At 45.1% G+C, this 26,104-nt stretch overlaps 8 non-coding genes across 8 annotated transcripts; all 8 read left to right on the top strand.

Moving 5' to 3' along the window:
• Positions 1–1,471: 1,471 nt before the first annotated feature.
• trnal-cag (transfer RNA leucine (anticodon CAG)) lies at positions 1,472–1,553 on the top strand. The gene has a single exon. It is a non-coding gene; the product is annotated as a tRNA-Leu (tRNA).
• A 3,286-nt stretch (positions 1,554–4,839) lies between these two features.
• Positions 4,840–4,921, top strand: trnal-cag (transfer RNA leucine (anticodon CAG)). The gene has a single exon. It is a non-coding gene; the product is annotated as a tRNA-Leu (tRNA).
• A 3,284-nt stretch (positions 4,922–8,205) lies between these two features.
• Positions 8,206–8,287, top strand: trnal-cag (transfer RNA leucine (anticodon CAG)). The gene has a single exon. It is a non-coding gene; the product is annotated as a tRNA-Leu (tRNA).
• A 3,285-nt stretch (positions 8,288–11,572) lies between these two features.
• Positions 11,573–11,654, top strand: trnal-cag (transfer RNA leucine (anticodon CAG)). Its single transcript has one exon. It is a non-coding gene; the product is annotated as a tRNA-Leu (tRNA).
• A 3,285-nt stretch (positions 11,655–14,939) lies between these two features.
• trnal-cag (transfer RNA leucine (anticodon CAG)) lies at positions 14,940–15,021 on the top strand. Its single transcript has one exon. It is a non-coding gene; the product is annotated as a tRNA-Leu (tRNA).
• A 3,286-nt stretch (positions 15,022–18,307) lies between these two features.
• On the top strand, positions 18,308–18,389 carry trnal-cag (transfer RNA leucine (anticodon CAG)). The gene has a single exon. It is a non-coding gene; the product is annotated as a tRNA-Leu (tRNA).
• Positions 18,390–21,674: 3,285 nt separating this feature from the next.
• trnal-cag (transfer RNA leucine (anticodon CAG)) lies at positions 21,675–21,756 on the top strand. Its single transcript has one exon. It is a non-coding gene; the product is annotated as a tRNA-Leu (tRNA).
• A 3,284-nt stretch (positions 21,757–25,040) lies between these two features.
• On the top strand, positions 25,041–25,122 carry trnal-cag (transfer RNA leucine (anticodon CAG)). The gene has a single exon. It is a non-coding gene; the product is annotated as a tRNA-Leu (tRNA).
• The last annotated feature ends 982 nt before the right edge of the window (positions 25,123–26,104 follow it).

Below are 26,104 nucleotides of genomic sequence, written 5' to 3' on the forward strand. Positions count from 1 at the left end.
GAGTGTAGTTACCGCCTTCTGATCCTTCCACGAAAAGCAGTACCGCATTTGCATTCCTTGCGCAGGCGGCTCGGTTCAAAGACAGGAAAGAAGCAGATGCTTTGGTGTCACAGCGCACCACGAATTCCTGAACTTGTCTGTCTGTCAAATGTACCCCAAGGTCGTCTCAGAAAGACCTCATTTGGAAGCTGTCAATCGTTATTCGACGTGCGGGAATTGGCACCAGATGTCCTGAATCATGTTTTGGAGCAATTCGCACGTTAGTGGCTCATTCAATCAGCAACAGCAATGAAAGAAATTCCACTCTCAGAGGAACCTTTCGACTTGCGCATTCATAGCGTCGCTAGTATTAAGGTCCGCCCCGAGATCTAAGTCATGTTGGAACTGAAACGGAGGAATCGACAGAGAGGCGACAGAATGACATCGCATCCATTTGGTTTTCTTTAAATCACTGACGAGCAGGAAAATGTAAACGGGGAGGGCGAGTGGAGAAGTGAGGCAGTTGCAGCTCTAGTGAAATTCCTTCTTTGTGATTCACTCAGCAGCCAGAGACGTGAAGGTGACTCAGGCGTGAGAGTTCTTCACATCGAGAACAAAAAGCACTCAAGGGCAGTTAGCACCTCTTCTGGAGTGGGGTGTGCGGTGAGGTAATTACCTTGTGACTTCTGTTACTATGTTCAGAAACTGGCTTTTATATTGAGGTGAACAGAAACTGCATTTCTAAAAAGCACCATGGAATTTCACAAAATTTATTGAGTCTCTTCTCGTCGATTCCCACACAGGTTTCCAACTCAGTTTTTTATCCATGTGGCTCATGTCCAGGAGTGAACATCTCTGCAGCAAATTGCACGGTTAAGGTAAAAGGCAATGAAAGTGGCATCTCGAACTGTCTCCGAGGTCAGAACATCCTCACAATGTGATCTGTCGTTCTCGGATTGTAATGCTACCTCCGGTTTTAGGGTGGAGAACATTCTTTGGGACTCTTATTCTGAAAAAAAAAAACAGACACAGTGACTGAAACTATGCTGCACGGTATGATGTGGAACACGGCCTGCTCAGGTTTGTGCATTTTCCCTGTAGTCCGGTATGTTTCGTGTTCCGTGTAAACGTGAAAGTCGTCCTGTTTCGAGCAATGTGTGAAATTATTTAGCAAAGCAAGAATGGAAATTCCAGTAATGTCAAGCAGCTCATGGTTATTTGACGAAATCATAAGCGAACCCATATTCTCACGCACTCACAGATACATTTGTACCTGAAAAGAGTCTGAGAAGAGTGACTCAGCTTACCATTGATTTTTGTCTGGATTGATGGGCTATCAATATCTGCTGCGAAATTTTCATTGCAGCGGGTCACATCCCAGCAGCTGTGCGGGTTCGAGAGGAATCATGGAACTCTTTTGATGTGACTTTGCATCTGTGCTCATGCACGAGCACAATTGGAAATACAAGAAAATGAGGCGGCCGGGCCGGCTGGTAGTGTGGCCGAGCGGTCTAAGGCGCTGGATCCAGGTTCCAGTCTCGAAAGGGGCGTGGGTTCGAATCCCACCACTGCCATTTCTGCTAATCAACTCCAACGCTGCAGCTTGTTAACATGCTGTTTTGGGCCCACTGTATATTGATGTTGAAAACAAAAGTAAAATGGGTTTGCTTCCCAGGGAATTAACTGTGGTGTGGGATACCGCCAAATATTTCAAAATGTCTCTGCTGTCATGATCGTGTTCGCCTCCCGCGCGGAAAATCGCAAACAGTTCTGCCGTCCCAGGCCAGTTGTGCTTTTACTGGAACCGAATGCAGACTGTTATTTCATCGCTGTTGTGAAACGAAGTCCTACGGTGACTCTACTCGATGTTATTTGGGTTTCTAGCTTATGGGAAAATCGTTCCAATGAATTTCGATGTCATACCTTATTGAATTTCTCCCATTTCCTTCATTTCCGTCCTGGAAACATCGGAAGGGAAAGGTAATCTAATCGAGACTGTGATTGGTGAAATTCACTTTTTACGGCCAATTCTTATTATGTTCTTTCTTTCTCTCTTTTCAGCATTGTCTGGAAAGTGGTGGTGCACTAAGGCTGCAGTATGTTTGAAAGAGTAGTTTGGAAATGCCCTGTTGTTAGTTGTGAGATTACTTTATGACTCATGCCCTCGGACTGTATCACATTTAGCACTCATGCATCTCTGTGTCTGAAAATGAATGAGGTATGCCAGTTTTGTTTGTGTTCCGTGTTAAATGCTTTCTGCTTTGCGATTCGCTCAATACATTTCGATTTAACAGGGTTTCTGAGGTAACTTCCAGCAGCAAAAATCGTCAGCTGAGGATCTGGGAAAATTTCACCAAGTACGGTCAGTCGGAGCTAAAGTAAGGAAGTCGTTCGTGTCTGCAGTGTTTCACAATACTACCTTTCCCGTGAGCAGTCGAACAGACTAAATGATTGTGCCACAGACTGCGATGGCAAACTCCGCTAAAAAGTAATCCTTTAAAGCCGGTGGAAGCAACACGACGTTATTGGGGTACACCGTGGAAAAAAGATACTTCGGTGGACCTCGTCCATGCTCACCCCATAGCCAAAATTCAACAAGTCCCGTTCCCCAGCATTTGGCCCCAATCCCTCTAAACGCATCTTATCCAGAAACTCACCCGATTACTTTTGCAATTTTATGAGTGTAATAGCCTGCTCCACTTCCTCTGGTAGATCATTCCAAACACGCACAACCTTCTTTGTGGGAAATGTGCCTCAGGTCCTTTCTCACTTTCAGCCCACTCACCTTAAAGCTATGCTGTCGAGTTTTCAACTCACACCAACTTGGGTAAAACACGTAAATACTCAGTTTACCAGCCTTCCATAAGGTCATGTCGCAGCTGTTACGCTGCAGGGAAAGTCGTCCCAACCTATTCCACCTCGCCCTACGGTACAAACATCGACGACATCTTTGTCTATATTTTGTCATCAATTTAAAGTGTCTTTTTTTTACGTTTTCAAGATGTCAATTGCGCTGGACAACAACGAGATATTGGAAACAGAAAGGTGAAACGTAGAACGGATTCAACTTCCAGTGCTGGACGCCACGGAGCCGCCGCACAGGCGGCTGCGGCTTGTTTCTGTAGTGTAGTGGTCATCACTTTCGCCTAACACGCGAAAGGTTCCCCAGTTCGAAACTGGGCAGAAACTGCTTTGTTCTTCAACTGCAGCCTTTTTCATGGACAAGAGCTGAGCTTTCTTGCTTGGTTTCGCATCTGCAAACCTGCCTTAGAATTTGCTTGAACAAATCTACTCTCGTAGTGAAATGTAATGCAATTCCATTTAATTACAGTGCAAAGCGTTGTTAAGTTTTTCTCCAACCTGGTTCTAATCATATGCCATTCTGTTTGAGAGTGTAGTTACCGCCTTCTGATCCTTCCACGAAAAGCAGTACCGCATTTGCATTCCTTGCGCAGGCGGCTCGGTTCAAAGACAGGAAAGAAGCAGATGCTTTGGTGTCACAGCGCACCACGAATTCCTGAACTTGTCTGTCTGTCAAATGTACCCCAAGGTCGTCTCAGAAAGACCTCATTTGGAAGCTGTCAATCGTTATTCGACGTGCGGGAATTGGCACCAGATGTCCTGAATCATGTTTTGGAGCAATTCGCACGTTAGTGGCTCATTCAATCAGCAACAGCAATGAAAGAAATTCCACTCTCAGAGGAACCTTTCGACTTGCGCATTCATAGCGTCGCTAGTATTAAGGTCCGCCCCGAGATCTAAGTCATGTTGGAACTGAAACGGAGGAATCGACAGAGAGGCGACAGAATGACATCGCATCCATTTGGTTTTCTTTAAATCACTGACGAGCAGGAAAATGTAAACGGGGAGGGCGAGTGGAGAAGTGAGGCAGTTGCAGCTCTAGTGAAATTCCTTCTTTGTGATTCACTCAGCAGCCAGAGACGTGAAGGTGACTCAGGCGTGAGAGTTCTTCACATCGAGAACAAAAAGCACTCAAGGGCAGTTAGCACCTCTTCTGGAGTGGGGTGTGCGGTGAGGTAATTACCTTGTGACTTCTGTTACTATGTTCAGAAACTGGCTTTTATATTGAGGTGAACAGAAACTGCATTTCTAAAAAGCACCATGGAATTTCACAAAATTTATTGAGTCTCTTCTCGTCGATTCCCACACAGGTTTCCAACTCAGTTTTTTATCCATGTGGCTCATGTCCAGGAGTGAACATCTCTGCAGCAAATTGCACGGTTAAGGTAAAAGGCAATGAAAGTGGCATCTCGAACTGTCTCCGAGGTCAGAACATCCTCACAATGTGATCTGTCGTTCTCGGATTGTAATGCTACCTCCGGTTTTAGGGTGGAGAACATTCTTTGGGACTCTTATTCTGAAAAAAAAAACAGACACAGTGACTGAAACTATGCTGCACGGTATGATGTGGAACACGGCCTGCTCAGGTTTGTGCATTTTCCCTGTAGTCCGGTGTGTTTCGTGTTCCGTGTAAACGTGAAAGTCGTCCTGTTTCGAGCAATGTGTGAAATTATTTAGCAAAGCAAGAATGGAAATTCCAGTAATGTCAAGCAGCTCATGGTTATTTGACGAAATCATAAGCGAACCCATATTCTCACGCACTCACAGATACATTTGTACCTGAAAAGAGTCTGAGAAGAGTGACTCAGCTTACCATTGATTTTTGTCTGGATTGATGGGCTATCAATATCTGCTGCGAAATTTTCATTGCAGCGGGTCACATCCCAGCAGCTGTGCGAGTTCGAGAGGAATCATGGAACTCTTTTGATGTGACTTTGCATCTGTGCTCATGCACGAGCACAATTGGAAATACAAGAAAATGAGGCGGCCGGGCCGGCTGGTAGTGTGGCCGAGCGGTCTAAGGCGCTGGATCCAGGTTCCAGTCTCGAAAGGGGCGTGGGTTCGAATCCCACCACTGCCATTTCTGCTAATCAACTCCAACGCTGCAGCTTGTTAACATGCTGTTTTGGGCCCACTGTATATTGATGTTGAAAACAAAAGTAAAATGGGTTTGCTTCCCAGGGAATTAACTGTGGTGTGGGATACCGCCAAATATTTCAAAATGTCTCTGCTGTCATGATCGTGTTCGCCTCCCGCGCGGAAAATCGCAAACAGTTCTGCCGTCCCAGGCCAGTTGTGCTTTTACTGGAACCGAATGCAGACTGTTATTTCATCGCTGTTGTGAAACGAAGTCCTACGGTGACTCTACTCGATGTTATTTGGGTTTCTAGCTTATGGGAAAATCGTTCCAATGAATTTCGATGTCATACCTTATTGAATTTCTCCCATTTCCTTCATTTCCGTCCTGGAAACATCGGAAGGGAAAGGTAATCTAATCGAGACTGTGATTGGTGAAATTCACTTTTTACGGCCAATTCTTATTATGTTCTTTCTTTCTCTCTTTTCAGCATTGTCTGGAAAGTGGTGGTGCACTAAGGCTGCAGTATGTTTGAAAGAGTAGTTTGGAAATGCCCTGTTGTTAGTTGTGAGATTACTTTATGACTCATGCCCTCGGACTGTATCACATTTAGCACTCATGCATCTCTGTGTCTGAAAATGAATGAGGTATGCCAGTTTTGTTTGTGTTCCGTGTTAAATGCTTTCTGCTTTGCGATTCGCTCAATACATTTCGATTTAACAGGGTTTCTGAGGTAACTTCCAGCAGCAAAAATCCTCAGCTGAGGATCTGGGAAAATTTCACCAAGTACGGTCAGTCGGAGCTAAAGTAAGGAAGTCGTTCGTGTCTGCAGTGTTTCACAATACTACCTTTCCCGTGAGCAGTCGAACAGACTAAATGATTGTGCCACAGACTGCGATGGCAAACTCCGCTAAAAAGTAATCCTTTAAAGCCGGTGGAAGCAACACGACGTTATTGGGGTACACCGTGGAAAAAGATACTTCGGTGGACCTCGTCCATGCTCACCCCATAGCCAAAATTCAACAAGTCCCGTTCCCCAGCATTTGGCCCCAATCCCTCTAAACGCATCTTATCCAGAAACTCACCCGATTACTTTTGCAATTTTATGAGTGTAATAGCCTGCTCCACTTCCTCTGGTAGATCATTCCAAACACGCACAACCTTCTTTGTGGGAAATGTGCCTCAGGTCCTTTCTCACTTTCAGCCCACTCACCTTAAAGCTATGCTGTCGAGTTTTCAACTCACACCAACTTGGGTAAAACACGTAAATACTCAGTTTACCAGCCTTCCATAAGGTCATGTCGCAGCTGTTACGCTGCAGGGAAAGTCGTCCCAACCTATTCCACCTCGCCCTACGGTACAAACATCGACGACATCTTTGTCTATATTTTGTCATCAATTTAAAGTGTCTTTTTTTTACGTTTTCAAGATGTCAATTGCGCTGGACAACAACGAGATATTGGAAACAGAAAGGTGAAACGTAGAACGGATTCAACTTCCAGTGCTGGACGCCACGGAGCCGCCGCACAGGCGGCTGCGGCTTGTTTCTGTAGTGTAGTGGTCATCACTTTCGCCTAACACGCGAAAGGTTCCCCAGTTCGAAACTGGGCAGAAACTGCTTTGTTCTTCAACTGCAGCCTTTTTCATGGACAAGAGCTGAGCTTTCTTGCTTGGTTTCGCATCTGCAAACCTGCCTTAGAATTTGCTTGAACAAATCTACTCTCGTAGTGAAATGTAATGCAATTCCATTTAATTACAGTGCAAAGCGTTGTTAAGTTTTTCTCCAACCTGGTTCTAATCATATGCCATTCTGTTTGAGAGTGTAGTTACCGCCTTCTGATCCTTCCACGAAAAGCAGTACCGCATTTGCATTCCTTGCGCAGGCGGCTCGGTTCAAAGACAGGAAAGAAGCAGATGCTTTGGTGTCACAGCGCACCACGAATTCCTGAACTTGTCTGTCTGTCAAATGTACCCCAAGGTCGTCTCAGAAAGACCTCATTTGGAAGCTGTCAATCGTTATTCGACGTGCGGGAATTGGCACCAGATGTCCTGAATCATGTTTTGGAGCAATTCGCACGTTAGTGGCTCATTCAATCAGCAACAGCAATGAAAGAAATTCCACTCTCAGAGGAACCTTTCGACTTGCGCATTCATAGCGTCGCTAGTATTAAGGTCCGCCCCGAGATCTAAGTCATGTTGGAACTGAAACGGAGGAATCGACAGAGAGGCGACAGAATGACATCGCATCCATTTGGTTTTCTTTAAATCACTGACGAGCAGGAAAATGTAAACGGGGAGGGCGAGTGGAGAAGTGAGGCAGTTGCAGCTCTAGTGAAATTCCTTCTTTGTGATTCACTCAGCAGCCAGAGACGTGAAGGTGACTCAGGCGTGAGAGTTCTTCACATCGAGAACAAAAAGCACTCAAGGGCAGTTAGCACCTCTTCTGGAGTGGGGTGTGCGGTGAGGTAATTACCTTGTGACTTCTGTTACTATGTTCAGAAACTGGCTTTTATATTGAGGTGAACAGAAACTGCATTTCTAAAAAGCACCATGGAATTTCACAAAATTTATTGAGTCTCTTCTCGTCGATTCCCACACAGGTTTCCAACTCAGTTTTTTATCCATGTGGCTCATGTCCAGGAGTGAACATCTCTGCAGCAAATTGCACGGTTAAGGTAAAAGGCAATGAAAGTGGCATCTCGAACTGTCTCCGAGGTCAGAACATCCTCACAATGTGATCTGTCGTTCTCGGATTGTAATGCTACCTCCGGTTTTAGGGTGGAGAACATTCTTTGGGACTCTTATTCTGAAAAAAAAACAGACACAGTGACTGAAACTATGCTGCACGGTATGATGTGGAACACGGCCTGCTCAGGTTTGTGCATTTTCCCTGTAGTCCGGTGTGTTTCGTGTTCCGTGTAAACGTGAAAGTCGTCCTGTTTCGAGCAATGTGTGAAATTATTTAGCAAAGCAAGAATGGAAATTCCAGTAATGTCAAGCAGCTCATGGTTATTTGACGAAATCATAAGCGAACCCATATTCTCACGCACTCACAGATACATTTGTACCTGAAAAGAGTCTGAGAAGAGTGACTCAGCTTACCATTGATTTTTGTCTGGATTGATGGGCTATCAATATCTGCTGCGAAATTTTCATTGCAGCGGGTCACATCCCAGCAGCTGTGCGAGTTCGAGAGGAATCATGGAACTCTTTTGATGTGACTTTGCATCTGTGCTCATGCACGAGCACAATTGGAAATACAAGAAAATGAGGCGGCCGGGCCGGCTGGTAGTGTGGCCGAGCGGTCTAAGGCGCTGGATCCAGGTTCCAGTCTCGAAAGGGGCGTGGGTTCGAATCCCACCACTGCCATTTCTGCTAATCAACTCCAACGCTGCAGCTTGTTAACATGCTGTTTTGGGCCCACTGTATATTGATGTTGAAAACAAAAGTAAAATGGGTTTGCTTCCCAGGGAATTAACTGTGGTGTGGGATACTGCCAAATATTTCAAAATGTCTCTGCTGTCATGATCGTGTTCGCCTCCCGCGCGGAAAATCGCAAACAGTTCTGCCGTCCCAGGCCAGTTGTGCTTTTACTGGAACCGAATGCAGACTGTTATTTCATCGCTGTTGTGAAACGAAGTCCTACGGTGACTCTACTCGATGTTATTTGGGTTTCTAGCTTATGGGAAAATCGTTCCAATGAATTTCGATGTCATACCTTATTGAATTTCTCCCATTTCCTTCATTTCCGTCCTGGAAACATCGGAAGGGAAAGGTAATCTAATCGAGACTGTGATTGGTGAAATTCACTTTTTACGGCCAATTCTTATTATGTTCTTTCTTTCTCTCTTTTCAGCATTGTCTGGAAAGTGGTGGTGCACTAAGGCTGCAGTATGTTTGAAAGAGTAGTTTGGAAATGCCCTGTTGTTAGTTGTGAGATTACTTTATGACTCATGCCCTCGGACTGTATCACATTTAGCACTCATGCATCTCTGTGTCTGAAAATGAATGAGGTATGCCAGTTTTGTTTGTGTTCCGTGTTAAATGCTTTCTGCTTTGCGATTCGCTCAATACATTTCGATTTAACAGGGTTTCTGAGGTAACTTCCAGCAGCAAAAATCCTCAGCTGAGGATCTGGGAAAATTTCACCAAGTACGGTCAGTCGGAGCTAAAGTAAGGAAGTCGTTCGTGTCTGCAGTGTTTCACAATACTACCTTTCCCGTGAGCAGTCGAACAGACTAAATGATTGTGCCACAGACTGCGATGGCAAACTCCGCTAAAAAGTAATCCTTTAAAGCCGGTGGAAGCAACACGACGTTATTGGGGTACACCGTGGAAAAAGATACTTCGGTGGACCTCGTCCATGCTCACCCCATAGCCAAAATTCAACAAGTCCCGTTCCCCAGCATTTGGCCCCAATCCCTCTAAACGCATCTTATCCAGAAACTCACCCGATTACTTTTGCAATTTTATGAGTGTAATAGCCTGCTCCACTTCCTCTGGTAGATCATTCCAAACACGCACAACCTTCTTTGTGGGAAATGTGCCTCAGGTCCTTTCTCACTTTCAGCCCACTCACCTTAAAGCTATGCTGTCGAGTTTTCAACTCACACCAACTTGGGTAAAACACGTAAATACTCAGTTTACCAGCCTTCCATAAGGTCATGTCGCAGCTGTTACGCTGCAGGGAAAGTCGTCCCAACCTATTCCACCTCGCCCTACGGTACAAACATCGACGACATCTTTGTCTATATTTTGTCATCAATTTAAAGTGTCTTTTTTTTACGTTTTCAAGATGTCAATTGCGCTGGACAACAACGAGATATTGGAAACAGAAAGGTGAAACGTAGAACGGATTCAACTTCCAGTGCTGGACGCCACGGAGCCGCCGCACAGGCGGCTGCGGCTTGTTTCTGTAGTGTAGTGGTCATCACTTTCGCCTAACACGCGAAAGGTTCCCCAGTTCGAAACTGGGCAGAAACTGCTTTGTTCTTCAACTGCAGCCTTTTTCATGGACAAGAGCTGAGCTTTCTTGCTTGGTTTCGCATCTGCAAACCTGCCTTAGAATTTGCTTGAACAAATCTACTCTCGTAGTGAAATGTAATGCAATTCCATTTAATTACAGTGCAAAGCGTTGTTAAGTTTTTCTCCAACCTGGTTCTAATCATATGCCATTCTGTTTGAGAGTGTAGTTACCGCCTTCTGATCCTTCCACGAAAAGCAGTACCGCATTTGCATTCCTTGCGCAGGCGGCTCGGTTCAAAGACAGGAAAGAAGCAGATGCTTTGGTGTCACAGCGCACCACGAATTCCTGAACTTGTCTGTCTGTCAAATGTACCCCAAGGTCGTCTCAGAAAGACCTCATTTGGAAGCTGTCAATCGTTATTCGACGTGCGGGAATTGGCACCAGATGTCCTGAATCATGTTTTGGAGCAATTCGCACGTTAGTGGCTCATTCAATCAGCAACAGCAATGAAAGAAATTCCACTCTCAGAGGAACCTTTCGACTTGCGCATTCATAGCGTCGCTAGTATTAAGGTCCGCCCCGAGATCTAAGTCATGTTGGAACTGAAACGGAGGAATCGACAGAGAGGCGACAGAATGACATCGCATCCATTTGGTTTTCTTTAAATCACTGACGAGCAGGAAAACGTAAACGGGGAGGGCGAGTGGAGAAGTGAGGCAGTTGCAGCTCTAGTGAAATTCCTTCTTTGTGATTCACTCAGCAGCCAGAGACGTGAAGGTGACTCAGGCGTGAGAGTTCTTCACATCGAGAACAAAAAGCACTCAAGGGCAGTTAGCACCTCTTCTGGAGAGGGGTGTGCGGTGAGGTAATTACCTTGTGACTTCTGTTACTATGTTCAGAAACTGGCTTTTATATTGAGGTGAACAGAAACTGCATTTCTAAAAAGCACCATGGAATTTCACAAAATTTATTGAGTCTCTTCTCGTCGATTCCCACACAGGTTTCCAACTCAGTTTTTTATCCATGTGGCTCATGTCCAGGAGTGAACATCTCTGCAGCAAATTGCACGGTTAAGGTAAAAGGCAATGAAAGTGGCATCTCGAACTGTCTCCGAGGTCAGAACATCCTCACAATGTGATCTGTCGTTCTCGGATTGTAATGCTACCTCCGGTTTTAGGGTGGAGAACATTCTTTGGGACTCTTATTCTGAAAAAAAAAACAGACACAGTGACTGAAACTATGCTGCACGGTATGATGTGGAACACGGCCTGCTCAGGTTTGTGCATTTTCCCTGTAGTCCGGTGTGTTTCGTGTTCCGTGTAAACGTGAAAGTCGTCCTGTTTCGAGCAATGTGTGAAATTATTTAGCAAAGCAAGAATGGAAATTCCAGTAATGTCAAGCAGCTCATGGTTATTTGACGAAATCATAAGCGAACCCATATTCTCACGCACTCACAGATACATTTGTACCTGAAAAGAGTCTGAGAAGAGTGACTCAGCTTACCATTGATTTTTGTCTGGATTGATGGGCTATCAATATCTGCTGCGAAATTTTCATTGCAGCGGGTCACATCCCAGCAGCTGTGCGAGTTCGAGAGGAATCATGGAACTCTTTTGATGTGACTTTGCATCTGTGCTCATGCACGAGCACAATTGGAAATACAAGAAAATGAGGCGGCCGGGCCGGCTGGTAGTGTGGCCGAGCGGTCTAAGGCGCTGGATCCAGGTTCCAGTCTCGAAAGGGGCGTGGGTTCGAATCCCACCACTGCCATTTCTGCTAATCAACTCCAACGCTGCAGCTTGTTAACATGCTGTTTTGGGCCCACTGTATATTGATGTTGAAAACAAAAGTAAAATGGGTTTGCTTCCCAGGGAATTAACTGTGGTGTGGGATACTGCCAAATATTTCAAAATGTCTCTGCTGTCATGATCGTGTTCGCCTCCCGCGCGGAAAATCGCAAACAGTTCTGCCGTCCCAGGCCAGTTGTGCTTTTACTGGAACCGAATGCAGACTGTTATTTCATCGCTGTTGTGAAACGAAGTCCTACGGTGACTCTACTCGATGTTATTTGGGTTTCTAGCTTATGGGAAAATCGTTCCAATGAATTTCGATGTCATACCTTATTGAATTTCTCCCATTTCCTTCATTTCCGTCCTGGAAACATCGGAAGGGAAAGGTAATCTAATCGAGACTGTGATTGGTGAAATTCACTTTTTACGGCCAATTCTTATTATGTTCTTTCTTTCTCTCTTTTCAGCATTGTCTGGAAAGTGGTGGTGCACTAAGGCTGCAGTATGTTTGAAAGAGTAGTTTGGAAATGCCCTGTTGTTAGTTGTGAGATTACTTTATGACTCATGCCCTCGGACTGTATCACATTTAGCACTCATGCATCTCTGTGTCTGAAAATGAATGAGGTATGCCAGTTTTGTTTGTGTTCCGTGTTAAATGCTTTCTGCTTTGCGATTCGCTCAATACATTTCGATTTAACAGGGTTTCTGAGGTAACTTCCAGCAGCAAAAATCCTCAGCTGAGGATCTGGGAAAATTTCACCAAGTACGGTCAGTCGGAGCTAAAGTAAGGAAGTCGTTCGTGTCTGCAGTGTTTCACAATACTACCTTTCCCGTGAGCAGTCGAACAGACTAAATGATTGTGCCACAGACTGCGATGGCAAACTCCGCTAAAAAGTAATCCTTTAAAGCCGGTGGAAGCAACACGACGTTATTGGGGTACACCGTGGAAAAAGATACTTCGGTGGACCTCGTCCATGCTCACCCCATAGCCAAAATTCAACAAGTCCCGTTCCCCAGCATTTGGCCCCAATCCCTCTAAACGCATCTTATCCAGAAACTCACCCGATTACTTTTGCAATTTTATGAGTGTAATAGCCTGCTCCACTTCCTCTGGTAGATCATTCCAAACACGCACAACCTTCTTTGTGGGAAATGTGCCTCAGGTCCTTTCTCACTTTCAGCCCACTCACCTTAAAGCTATGCTGTCGAGTTTTCAACTCACACCAACTTGGGTAAAACACGTAAATACTCAGTTTACCAGCCTTCCATAAGGTCATGTCGCAGCTGTTACGCTGCAGGGAAAGTCGTCCCAACCTATTCCACCTCGCCCTACGGTACAAACATCGACGACATCTTTGTCTATATTTTGTCATCAATTTAAAGTGTCTTTTTTTTACGTTTTCAAGATGTCAATTGCGCTGGACAACAACGAGATATTGGAAACAGAAAGGTGAAACGTAGAACGGATTCAACTTCCAGTGCTGGACGCCACGGAGCCGCCGCACAGGCGGCTGCGGCTTGTTTCTGTAGTGTAGTGGTCATCACTTTCGCCTAACACGCGAAAGGTTCCCCAGTTCGAAACTGGGCAGAAACTGCTTTGTTCTTCAACTGCAGCCTTTTTCATGGACAAGAGCTGAGCTTTCTTGCTTGGTTTCGCATCTGCAAACCTGCCTTAGAATTTGCTTGAACAAATCTACTCTCGTAGTGAAATGTAATGCAATTCCATTTAATTACAGTGCAAAGCGTTGTTAAGTTTTTCTCCAACCTGGTTCTAATCATATGCCATTCTGTTTGAGAGTGTAGTTACCGCCTTCTGATCCTTCCACGAAAAGCAGTACCGCATTTGCATTCCTTGCGCAGGCGGCTCGGTTCAAAGACAGGAAAGAAGCAGATGCTTTGGTGTCACAGCGCACCACGAATTCCTGAACTTGTCTGTCTGTCAAATGTACCCCAAGGTCGTCTCAGAAAGACCTCATTTGGAAGCTGTCAATCGTTATTCGACGTGCGGGAATTGGCACCAGATGTCCTGAATCATGTTTTGGAGCAATTCGCACGTTAGTGGCTCATTCAATCAGCAACAGCAATGAAAGAAATTCCACTCTCAGAGGAACCTTTCGACTTGCGCATTCATAGCGTCGCTAGTATTAAGGTCCGCCCCGAGATCTAAGTCATGTTGGAACTGAAACGGAGGAATCGACAGAGAGGCGACAGAATGACATCGCATCCATTTGGTTTTCTTTAAATCACTGACGAGCAGGAAAACGTAAACGGGGAGGGCGAGTGGAGAAGTGAGGCAGTTGCAGCTCTAGTGAAATTCCTTCTTTGTGATTCACTCAGCAGCCAGAGACGTGAAGGTGACTCAGGCGTGAGAGTTCTTCACATCGAGAACAAAAAGCACTCAAGGGCAGTTAGCACCTCTTCTGGAGAGGGGTGTGCGGTGAGGTAATTACCTTGTGACTTCTGTTACTATGTTCAGAAACTGGCTTTTATATTGAGGTGAACAGAAACTGCATTTCTAAAAAGCACCATGGAATTTCACAAAATTTATTGAGTCTCTTCTCGTCGATTCCCACACAGGTTTCCAACTCAGTTTTTTATCCATGTGGCTCATGTCCAGGAGTGAACATCTCTGCAGCAAATTGCACGGTTAAGGTAAAAGGCAATGAAAGTGGCATCTCGAACTGTCTCCGAGGTCAGAACATCCTCACAATGTGATCTGTCGTTCTCGGATTGTAATGCTACCTCCGGTTTTAGGGTGGAGAACATTCTTTGGGACTCTTATTCTGAAAAAAAAAACAGACACAGTGACTGAAACTATGCTGCACGGTATGATGTGGAACACGGCCTGCTCAGGTTTGTGCATTTTCCCTGTAGTCCGGTGTGTTTCGTGTTCCGTGTAAACGTGAAAGTCGTCCTGTTTCGAGCAATGTGTGAAATTATTTAGCAAAGCAAGAATGGAAATTCCAGTAATGTCAAGCAGCTCATGGTTATTTGACGAAATCATAAGCGAACCCATATTCTCACGCACTCACAGATACATTTGTACCTGAAAAGAGTCTGAGAAGAGTGGCTCAGCTTACCATTGATTTTTGTCTGGATTGATGGGCTATCAATATCTGCTGCGAAATTTTCATTGCAGCGGGTCACATCCCAGCAGCTGTGCGAGTTCGAGAGGAATCATGGAACTCTTTTGATGTGACTTTGCATCTGTGCTCATGCACGAGCACAATTGGAAATACAAGAAAATGAGGCGGCCGGGCCGGCTGGTAGTGTGGCCGAGCGGTCTAAGGCGCTGGATCCAGGTTCCAGTCTCGAAAGGGGCGTGGGTTCGAATCCCACCACTGCCATTTCTGCTAATCAACTCCAACGCTGCAGCTTGTTAACATGCTGTTTTGGGCCCACTGTATATTGATGTTGAAAACAAAAGTAAAATGGGTTTGCTTCCCAGGGAATTAACTGTGGTGTGGGATACTGCCAAATATTTCAAAATGTCTCTGCTGTCATGATCGTGTTCGCCTCCCGCGCGGAAAATCGCAAACAGTTCTGCCGTCCCAGGCCAGTTGTGCTTTTACTGGAACCGAATGCAGACTGTTATTTCATCGCTGTTGTGAAACGAAGTCCTACGGTGACTCTACTCGATGTTATTTGGGTTTCTAGCTTATGGGAAAATCGTTCCAATGAATTTCGATGTCATACCTTATTGAATTTCTCCCATTTCCTTCATTTCCGTCCTGGAAACATCGGAAGGGAAAGGTAATCTAATCGAGACTGTGATTGGTGAAATTCACTTTTTACGGCCAATTCTTATTATGTTCTTTCTTTCTCTCTTTTCAGCATTGTCTGGAAAGTGGTGGTGCACTAAGGCTGCAGTATGTTTGAAAGAGTAGTTTGGAAATGCCCTGTTGTTAGTTGTGAGATTACTTTATGACTCATGCCCTCGGACTGTATCACATTTAGCACTCATGCATCTCTGTGTCTGAAAATGAATGAGGTATGCCAGTTTTGTTTGTGTTCCGTGTTAAATGCTTTCTGCTTTGCGATTCGCTCAATACATTTCGATTTAACAGGGTTTCTGAGGTAACTTCCAGCAGCAAAAATCCTCAGCTGAGGATCTGGGAAAATTTCACCAAGTACGGTCAGTCGGAGCTAAAGTAAGGAAGTCGTTCGTGTCTGCAGTGTTTCACAATACTACCTTTCCCGTGAGCAGTCGAACAGACTAAATGATTGTGCCACAGACTGCGATGGCAAACTCCGCTAAAAAGTAATCCTTTAAAGCCGGTGGAAGCAACACGACGTTATTGGGGTACACCGTGGAAAAAGATACTTCGGTGGACCTCGTCCATGCTCACCCCATAGCCAAAATTCAACAAGTCCCGTTCCCCAGCATTTGGCCCCAATCCCTCTAAACGCATCTTATCCAGAAACTCACCCGATTACTTTTGCAATTTTATGAGTGTAATAGCCTGCTCCACTTCCTCTGGTAGATCATTCCAAACACGCACAACCTTCTTTGTGGGAAATGTGCCTCAGGTCCTTTCTCACTTTCAGCCCACTCACCTTAAAGCTATGCTGTCGAGTTTTCAACTCACACCAACTTGGGTAAAACACGTAAATACTCAGTTTACCAGCCTTCCATAAGGTCATGTCGCAGCTGTTACGCTGCAGGGAAAGTCGTCCCAACCTATTCCACCTCGCCCTACGGTACAAACATCGACGACATCTTTGTCTATATTTTGTCATCAATTTAAAGTGTCTTTTTTTTACGTTTTCAAGATGTCAATTGCGCTGGACAACAACGAGATATTGGAAACAGAAAGGTGAAACGTAGAACGGATTCAACTTCCAGTGCTGGACGCCACGGAGCCGCCGCACAGGCGGCTGCGGCTTGTTTCTGTAGTGTAGTGGTCATCACTTTCGCCTAACACGCGAAAGGTTCCCCAGTTCGAAACTGGGCAGAAACTGCTTTGTTCTTCAACTGCAGCCTTTTTCATGGACAAGAGCTGAGCTTTCTTGCTTGGTTTCGCATCTGCAAACCTGCCTTAGAATTTGCTTGAACAAATCTACTCTCGTAGTGAAATGTAATGCAATTCCATTTAATTACAGTGCAAAGCGTTGTTAAGTTTTTCTCCAACCTGGTTCTAATCATATGCCATTCTGTTTGAGAGTGTAGTTACCGCCTTCTGATCCTTCCACGAAAAGCAGTACCGCATTTGCATTCCTTGCGCAGGCGGCTCGGTTCAAAGACAGGAAAGAAGCAGATGCTTTGGTGTCACAGCGCACCACGAATTCCTGAACTTGTCTGTCTGTCAAATGTACCCCAAGGTCGTCTCAGAAAGACCTCATTTGGAAGCTGTCAATCGTTATTCGACGTGCGGGAATTGGCACCAGATGTCCTGAATCATGTTTTGGAGCAATTCGCACGTTAGTGGCTCATTCAATCAGCAACAGCAATGAAAGAAATTCCACTCTCAGAGGAACCTTTCGACTTGCGCATTCATAGCGTCGCTAGTATTAAGGTCCGCCCCGAGATCTAAGTCATGTTGGAACTGAAACGGAGGAATCGACAGAGAGGCGACAGAATGACATCGCATCCATTTGGTTTTCTTTAAATCACTGACGAGCAGGAAAATGTAAACGGGGAGGGCGAGTGGAGAAGTGAGGCAGTTGCAGCTCTAGTGAAATTCCTTCTTTGTGATTCACTCAGCAGCCAGAGACGTGAAGGTGACTCAGGCGTGAGAGTTCTTCACATCGAGAACAAAAAGCACTCAAGGGCAGTTAGCACCTCTTCTGGAGTGGGGTGTGCGGTGAGGTAATTACCTTGTGACTTCTGTTACTATGTTCAGAAACTGGCTTTTATATTGAGGTGAACAGAAACTGCATTTCTAAAAAGCACCATGGAATTTCACAAAATTTATTGAGTCTCTTCTCGTCGATTCCCACACAGGTTTCCAACTCAGTTTTTTATCCATGTGGCTCATGTCCAGGAGTGAACATCTCTGCAGCAAATTGCACGGTTAAGGTAAAAGGCAATGAAAGTGGCATCTCGAACTGTCTCCGAGGTCAGAACATCCTCACAATGTGATCTGTCGTTCTCGGATTGTAATGCTACCTCCGGTTTTAGGGTGGAGAACATTCTTTGGGACTCTTATTCTGAAAAAAAAAAACAGACACAGTGACTGAAACTATGCTGCACGGTATGATGTGGAACACGGCCTGCTCAGGTTTGTGCATTTTCCCTGTAGTCCGGTATGTTTCGTGTTCCGTGTAAACGTGAAAGTCGTCCTGTTTCGAGCAATGTGTGAAATTATTTAGCAAAGCAAGAATGGAAATTCCAGTAATGTCAAGCAGCTCATGGTTATTTGACGAAATCATAAGCGAACCCATATTCTCACGCACTCACAGATACATTTGTACCTGAAAAGAGTCTGAGAAGAGTGACTCAGCTTACCATTGATTTTTGTCTGGATTGATGGGCTATCAATATCTGCTGCGAAATTTTCATTGCAGCGGGTCACATCCCAGCAGCTGTGCGGGTTCGAGAGGAATCATGGAACTCTTTTGATGTGACTTTGCATCTGTGCTCATGCACGAGCACAATTGGAAATACAAGAAAATGAGGCGGCTGGGCCGGCTGGTAGTGTGGCCGAGCGGTCTAAGGCGCTGGATCCAGGTTCCAGTCTCGAAAGGGGCGTGGGTTCGAATCCCACCACTGCCATTTCTGCTAATCAACTCCAACGCTGCAGCTTGTTAACATGCTGTTTTGGGCCCACTGTATATTGATGTTGAAAACAAAAGTAAAATGGGTTTGCTTCCCAGGGAATTAACTGTGGTGTGGGATACCGCCAAATATTTCAAAATGTCTCTGCTGTCATGATCGTGTTCGCCTCCCGCGCGGAAAATCGCAAACAGTTCTGCCGTCCCAGGCCAGTTGTGCTTTTACTGGAACCGAATGCAGACTGTTATTTCATCGCTGTTGTGAAACGAAGTCCTACGGTGACTCTACTCGATGTTATTTGGGTTTCTAGCTTATGGGAAAATCGTTCCAATGAATTTCGATGTCATACCTTATTGAATTTCTCCCATTTCCTTCATTTCCGTCCTGGAAACATCGGAAGGGAAAGGTAATCTAATCGAGACTGTGATTGGTGAAATTCACTTTTTACGGCCAATTCTTATTATGTTCTTTCTTTCTCTCTTTTCAGCATTGTCTGGAAAGTGGTGGTGCACTAAGGCTGCAGTATGTTTGAAAGAGTAGTTTGGAAATGCCCTGTTGTTAGTTGTGAGATTACTTTATGACTCATGCCCTCGGACTGTATCACATTTAGCACTCATGCATCTCTGTGTCTGAAAATGAATGAGGTATGCCAGTTTTGTTTGTGTTCCGTGTTAAATGCTTTCTGCTTTGCGATTCGCTCAATACATTTCGATTTAACAGGGTTTCTGAGGTAACTTCCAGCAGCAAAAATCGTCAGCTGAGGATCTGGGAAAATTTCACCAAGTACGGTCAGTCGGAGCTAAAGTAAGGAAGTCGTTCGTGTCTGCAGTGTTTCACAATACTACCTTTCCCGTGAGCAGTCGAACAGACTAAATGATTGTGCCACAGACTGCGATGGCAAACTCCGCTAAAAAGTAATCCTTTAAAGCCGGTGGAAGCAACACGACGTTATTGGGGTACACCGTGGAAAAAGATACTTCGGTGGACCTCGTCCATGCTCACCCCATAGCCAAAATTCAACAAGTCCCGTTCCCCAGCATTTGGCCCCAATCCCTCTAAACGCATCTTATCCAGAAACTCACCCGATTACTTTTGCAATTTTATGAGTGTAATAGCCTGCTCCACTTCCTCTGGTAGATCATTCCAAACACGCACAACCTTCTTTGTGGGAAATGTGCCTCAGGTCCTTTCTCACTTTCAGCCCACTCACCTTAAAGCTATGCTGTCGAGTTTTCAACTCACACCAACTTGGGTAAAACACGTAAATACTCAGTTTACCAGCCTTCCATAAGGTCATGTCGCAGCTGTTACGCTGCAGGGAAAGTCGTCCCAACCTATTCCACCTCGCCCTACGGTACAAACATCGACGACATCTTTGTCTATATTTTGTCATCAATTTAAAGTGTCTTTTTTTTACGTTTTCAAGATGTCAATTGCGCTGGACAACAACGAGATATTGGAAACAGAAAGGTGAAACGTAGAACGGATTCAACTTCCAGTGCTGGACGCCACGGAGCCGCCGCACAGGCGGCTGCGGCTTGTTTCTGTAGTGTAGTGGTCATCACTTTCGCCTAACACGCGAAAGGTTCCCCAGTTCGAAACTGGGCAGAAACTGCTTTGTTCTTCAACTGCAGCCTTTTTCATGGACAAGAGCTGAGCTTTCTTGCTTGGTTTCGCATCTGCAAACCTGCCTTAGAATTTGCTTGAACAAATCTACTCTCGTAGTGAAATGTAATGCAATTCCATTTAATTACAGTGCAAAGCGTTGTTAAGTTTTTCTCCAACCTGGTTCTAATCATATGCCATTCTGTTTGAGAGTGTAGTTACCGCCTTCTGATCCTTCCACGAAAAGCAGTACCGCATTTGCATTCCTTGCGCAGGCGGCTCGGTTCAAAGACAGGAAAGAAGCAGATGCTTTGGTGTCACAGCGCACCACGAATTCCTGAACTTGTCTGTCTGTCAAATGTACCCCAAGGTCGTCTCAGAAAGACCTCATTTGGAAGCTGTCAATCGTTATTCGACGTGCGGGAATTGGCACCAGATGTCCTGAATCATGTTTTGGAGCAATTCGCACGTTAGTGGCTCATTCAATCAGCAACAGCAATGAAAGAAATTCCACTCTCAGAGGAACCTTTCGACTTGCGCATTCATAGCGTCGCTAGTATTAAGGTCCGCCCCGAGATCTAAGTCATGTTGGAACTGAAACGGAGGAATCGACAGAGAGGCGACAGAATGACATCGCATCCATTTGGTTTTCTTTAAATCACTGACGAGCAGGAAAATGTAAACGGGGAGGGCGAGTGGAGAAGTGAGGCAGTTGCAGCTCTAGTGAAATTCCTTCTTTGTGATTCACTCAGCAGCCAGAGACGTGAAGGTGACTCAGGCGTGAGAGTTCTTCACATCGAGAACAAAAAGCACTCAAGGGCAGTTAGCACCTCTTCTGGAGTGGGGTGTGCGGTGAGGTAATTACCTTGTGACTTCTGTTACTATGTTCAGAAACTGGCTTTTATATTGAGGTGAACAGAAACTGCATTTCTAAAAAGCACCATGGAATTTCACAAAATTTATTGAGTCTCTTCTCGTCGATTCCCACACAGGTTTCCAACTCAGTTTTTTATCCATGTGGCTCATGTCCAGGAGTGAACATCTCTGCAGCAAATTGCACGGTTAAGGTAAAAGGCAATGAAAGTGGCATCTCGAACTGTCTCCGAGGTCAGAACATCCTCACAATGTGATCTGTCGTTCTCGGATTGTAATGCTACCTCCGGTTTTAGGGTGGAGAACATTCTTTGGGACTCTTATTCTGAAAAAAAAAACAGACACAGTGACTGAAACTATGCTGCACGGTATGATGTGGAACACGGCCTGCTCAGGTTTGTGCATTTTCCCTGTAGTCCGGTGTGTTTCGTGTTCCGTGTAAACGTGAAAGTCGTCCTGTTTCGAGCAATGTGTGAAATTATTTAGCAAAGCAAGAATGGAAATTCCAGTAATGTCAAGCAGCTCATGGTTATTTGACGAAATCATAAGCGAACCCATATTCTCACGCACTCACAGATACATTTGTACCTGAAAAGAGTCTGAGAAGAGTGACTCAGCTTACCATTGATTTTTGTCTGGATTGATGGGCTATCAATATCTGCTGCGAAATTTTCATTGCAGCGGGTCACATCCCAGCAGCTGTGCGAGTTCGAGAGGAATCATGGAACTCTTTTGATGTGACTTTGCATCTGTGCTCATGCACGAGCACAATTGGAAATACAAGAAAATGAGGCGGCCGGGCCGGCTGGTAGTGTGGCCGAGCGGTCTAAGGCGCTGGATCCAGGTTCCAGTCTCGAAAGGGGCGTGGGTTCGAATCCCACCACTGCCATTTCTGCTAATCAACTCCAACGCTGCAGCTTGTTAACATGCTGTTTTGGGCCCACTGTATATTGATGTTGAAAACAAAAGTAAAATGGGTTTGCTTCCCAGGGAATTAACTGTGGTGTGGGATACTGCCAAATATTTCAAAATGTCTCTGCTGTCATGATCGTGTTCGCCTCCCGCGCGGAAAATCGCAAACAGTTCTGCCGTCCCAGGCCAGTTGTGCTTTTACTGGAACCGAATGCAGACTGTTATTTCATCGCTGTTGTGAAACGAAGTCCTACGGTGACTCTACTCGATGTTATTTGGGTTTCTAGCTTATGGGAAAATCGTTCCAATGAATTTCGATGTCATACCTTATTGAATTTCTCCCATTTCCTTCATTTCCGTCCTGGAAACATCGGAAGGGAAAGGTAATCTAATCGAGACTGTGATTGGTGAAATTCACTTTTTACGGCCAATTCTTATTATGTTCTTTCTTTCTCTCTTTTCAGCATTGTCTGGAAAGTGGTGGTGCACTAAGGCTGCAGTATGTTTGAAAGAGTAGTTTGGAAATGCCCTGTTGTTAGTTGTGAGATTACTTTATGACTCATGCCCTCGGACTGTATCACATTTAGCACTCATGCATCTCTGTGTCTGAAAATGAATGAGGTATGCCAGTTTTGTTTGTGTTCCGTGTTAAATGCTTTCTGCTTTGCGATTCGCTCAATACATTTCGATTTAACAGGGTTTCTGAGGTAACTTCCAGCAGCAAAAATCCTCAGCTGAGGATCTGGGAAAATTTCACCAAGTACGGTCAGTCGGAGCTAAAGTAAGGAAGTCGTTCGTGTCTGCAGTGTTTCACAATACTACCTTTCCCGTGAGCAGTCGAACAGACTAAATGATTGTGCCACAGACTGCGATGGCAAACTCCGCTAAAAAGTAATCCTTTAAAGCCGGTGGAAGCAACACGACGTTATTGGGGTACACCGTGGAAAAAGATACTTCGGTGGACCTCGTCCATGCTCACCCCATAGCCAAAATTCAACAAGTCCCGTTCCCCAGCATTTGGCCCCAATCCCTCTAAACGCATCTTATCCAGAAACTCACCCGATTACTTTTGCAATTTTATGAGTGTAATAGCCTGCTCCACTTCCTCTGGTAGATCATTCCAAACACGCACAACCTTCTTTGTGGGAAATGTGCCTCAGGTCCTTTCTCACTTTCAGCCCACTCACCTTAAAGCTATGCTGTCGAGTTTTCAACTCACACCAACTTGGGTAAAACACGTAAATACTCAGTTTACCAGCCTTCCATAAGGTCATGTCGCAGCTGTTACGCTGCAGGGAAAGTCGTCCCAACCTATTCCACCTCGCCCTACGGTACAAACATCGACGACATCTTTGTCTATATTTTGTCATCAATTTAAAGTGTCTTTTTTTTACGTTTTCAAGATGTCAATTGCGCTGGACAACAACGAGATATTGGAAACAGAAAGGTGAAACGTAGAACGGATTCAACTTCCAGTGCTGGACGCCACGGAGCCGCCGCACAGGCGGCTGCGGCTTGTTTCTGTAGTGTAGTGGTCATCACTTTCGCCTAACACGCGAAAGGTTCCCCAGTTCGAAACTGGGCAGAAACTGCTTTGTTCTTCAACTGCAGCCTTTTTCATGGACAAGAGCTGAGCTTTCTTGCTTGGTTTCGCATCTGCAAACCTGCCTTAGAATTTGCTTGAACAAATCTACTCTCGTAGTGAAATGTAATGCAATTCCATTTAATTACAGTGCAAAGCGTTGTTAAGTTTTTCTCCAACCTGGTTCTAATCATATGCCATTCTGTTTGAGAGTGTAGTTACCGCCTTCTGATCCTTCCACGAAAAGCAGTACCGCATTTGCATTCCTTGCGCAGGCGGCTCGGTTCAAAGACAGGAAAGAAGCAGATGCTTTGGTGTCACAGCGCACCACGAATTCCTGAACTTGTCTGTCTGTCAAATGTACCCCAAGGTCGTCTCAGAAAGACCTCATTTGGAAGCTGTCAATCGTTATTCGACGTGCGGGAATTGGCACCAGATGTCCTGAATCATGTTTTGGAGCAATTCGCACGTTAGTGGCTCATTCAATCAGCAACAGCAATGAAAGAAATTCCACTCTCAGAGGAACCTTTCGACTTGCGCATTCATAGCGTCGCTAGTATTAAGGTCCGCCCCGAGATCTAAGTCATGTTGGAACTGAAACGGAGGAATCGACAGAGAGGCGACAGAATGACATCGCATCCATTTGGTTTTCTTTAAATCACTGACGAGCAGGAAAACGTAAACGGGGAGGGCGAGTGGAGAAGTGAGGCAGTTGCAGCTCTAGTGAAATTCCTTCTTTGTGATTCACTCAGCAGCCAGAGACGTGAAGGTGACTCAGGCGTGAGAGTTCTTCACATCGAGAACAAAAAGCACTCAAGGGCAGTTAGCACCTCTTCTGGAGAGGGGTGTGCGGTGAGGTAATTACCTTGTGACTTCTGTTACTATGTTCAGAAACTGGCTTTTATATTGAGGTGAACAGAAACTGCATTTCTAAAAAGCACCACGGAATTTCACAAAATTTATTGAGTCTCTTCTCGTCGATTCCCACACAGGTTTCCAACTCAGTTTTTTATCCATGTGGCTCATGTCCAGGAGTGAACATCTCTGCAGCAAATTGCACGGTTAAGGTAAAAGGCAATGAAAGTGGCATCTCGAACTGTCTCCGAGGTCAGAACATCCTCACAATGTGATCTGTCGTTCTCGGATTGTAATGCTACCTCCGGTTTTAGGGTGGAGAACATTCTTTGGGACTCTTATTCTGAAAAAAAAACAGACACAGTGACTGAAACTATGCTGCACGGTATGATGTGGAACACGGCCTGCTCAGGTTTGTGCATTTTCCCTGTAGTCCGGTGTGTTTCGTGTTCCGTGTAAACGTGAAAGTCGTCCTGTTTCGAGCAATGTGTGAAATTATTTAGCAAAGCAAGAATGGAAATTCCAGTAATGTCAAGCAGCTCATGGTTATTTGACGAAATCATAAGCGAACCCATATTCTCACGCACTCACAGATACATTTGTACCTGAAAAGAGTCTGAGAAGAGTGACTCAGCTTACCATTGATTTTTGTCTGGATTGATGGGCTATCAATATCTGCTGCGAAATTTTCATTGCAGCGGGTCACATCCCAGCAGCTGTGCGAGTTCGAGAGGAATCATGGAACTCTTTTGATGTGACTTTGCATCTGTGCTCATGCACGAGCACAATTGGAAATACAAGAAAATGAGGCGGCCGGGCCGGCTGGTAGTGTGGCCGAGCGGTCTAAGGCGCTGGATCCAGGTTCCAGTCTCGAAAGGGGCGTGGGTTCGAATCCCACCACTGCCATTTCTGCTAATCAACTCCAACGCTGCAGCTTGTTAACATGCTGTTTTGGGCCCACTGTATATTGATGTTGAAAACAAAAGTAAAATGGGTTTGCTTCCCAGGGAATTAACTGTGGTGTGGGATACCGCCAAATATTTCAAAATGTCTCTGCTGTCATGATCGTGTTCGCCTCCCGCGCGGAAAATCGCAAACAGTTCTGCCGTCCCAGGCCAGTTGTGCTTTTACTGGAACCGAATGCAGACTGTTATTTCATCGCTGTTGTGAAACGAAGTCCTACGGTGACTCTACTCGATGTTATTTGGGTTTCTAGCTTATGGGAAAATCGTTCCAATGAATTTCGATGTCATACCTTATTGAATTTCTCCCATTTCCTTCATTTCCGTCCTGGAAACATCGGAAGGGAAAGGTAATCTAATCGAGACTGTGATTGGTGAAATTCACTTTTTACGGCCAATTCTTATTATGTTCTTTCTTTCTCTCTTTTCAGCATTGTCTGGAAAGTGGTGGTGCACTAAGGCTGCAGTATGTTTGAAAGAGTAGTTTGGAAATGCCCTGTTGTTAGTTGTGAGATTACTTTATGACTCATGCCCTCGGACTGTATCACATTTAGCACTCATGCATCTCTGTGTCTGAAAATGAATGAGGTATGCCAGTTTTGTTTGTGTTCCGTGTTAAATGCTTTCTGCTTTGCGATTCGCTCAATACATTTCGATTTAACAGGGTTTCTGAGGTAACTTCCAGCAGCAAAAATCCTCAGCTGAGGATCTGGGAAAATTTCACCAAGTACGGTCAGTCGGAGCTAAAGTAAGGAAGTCGTTCGTGTCTGCAGTGTTTCACAATACTACCTTTCCCGTGAGCAGTCGAACAGACTAAATGATTGTGCCACAGACTGCGATGGCAAACTCCGCTAAAAAGTAATCCTTTAAAGCCGGTGGAAGCAACACGACGTTATTGGGGTACACCGTGGAAAAAGATACTTCGG

The sequence above is a fragment of the Chiloscyllium plagiosum genome, unplaced genomic scaffold, assembly GCF_037043375.1.
Source record: "Chiloscyllium plagiosum isolate Xiang-an unplaced genomic scaffold, Cpla_swu_hap1 HiC_scaffold_38, whole genome shotgun sequence".
NCBI classification, from domain to species: domain Eukaryota; kingdom Metazoa; phylum Chordata; class Chondrichthyes; order Orectolobiformes; family Hemiscylliidae; genus Chiloscyllium; species Chiloscyllium plagiosum.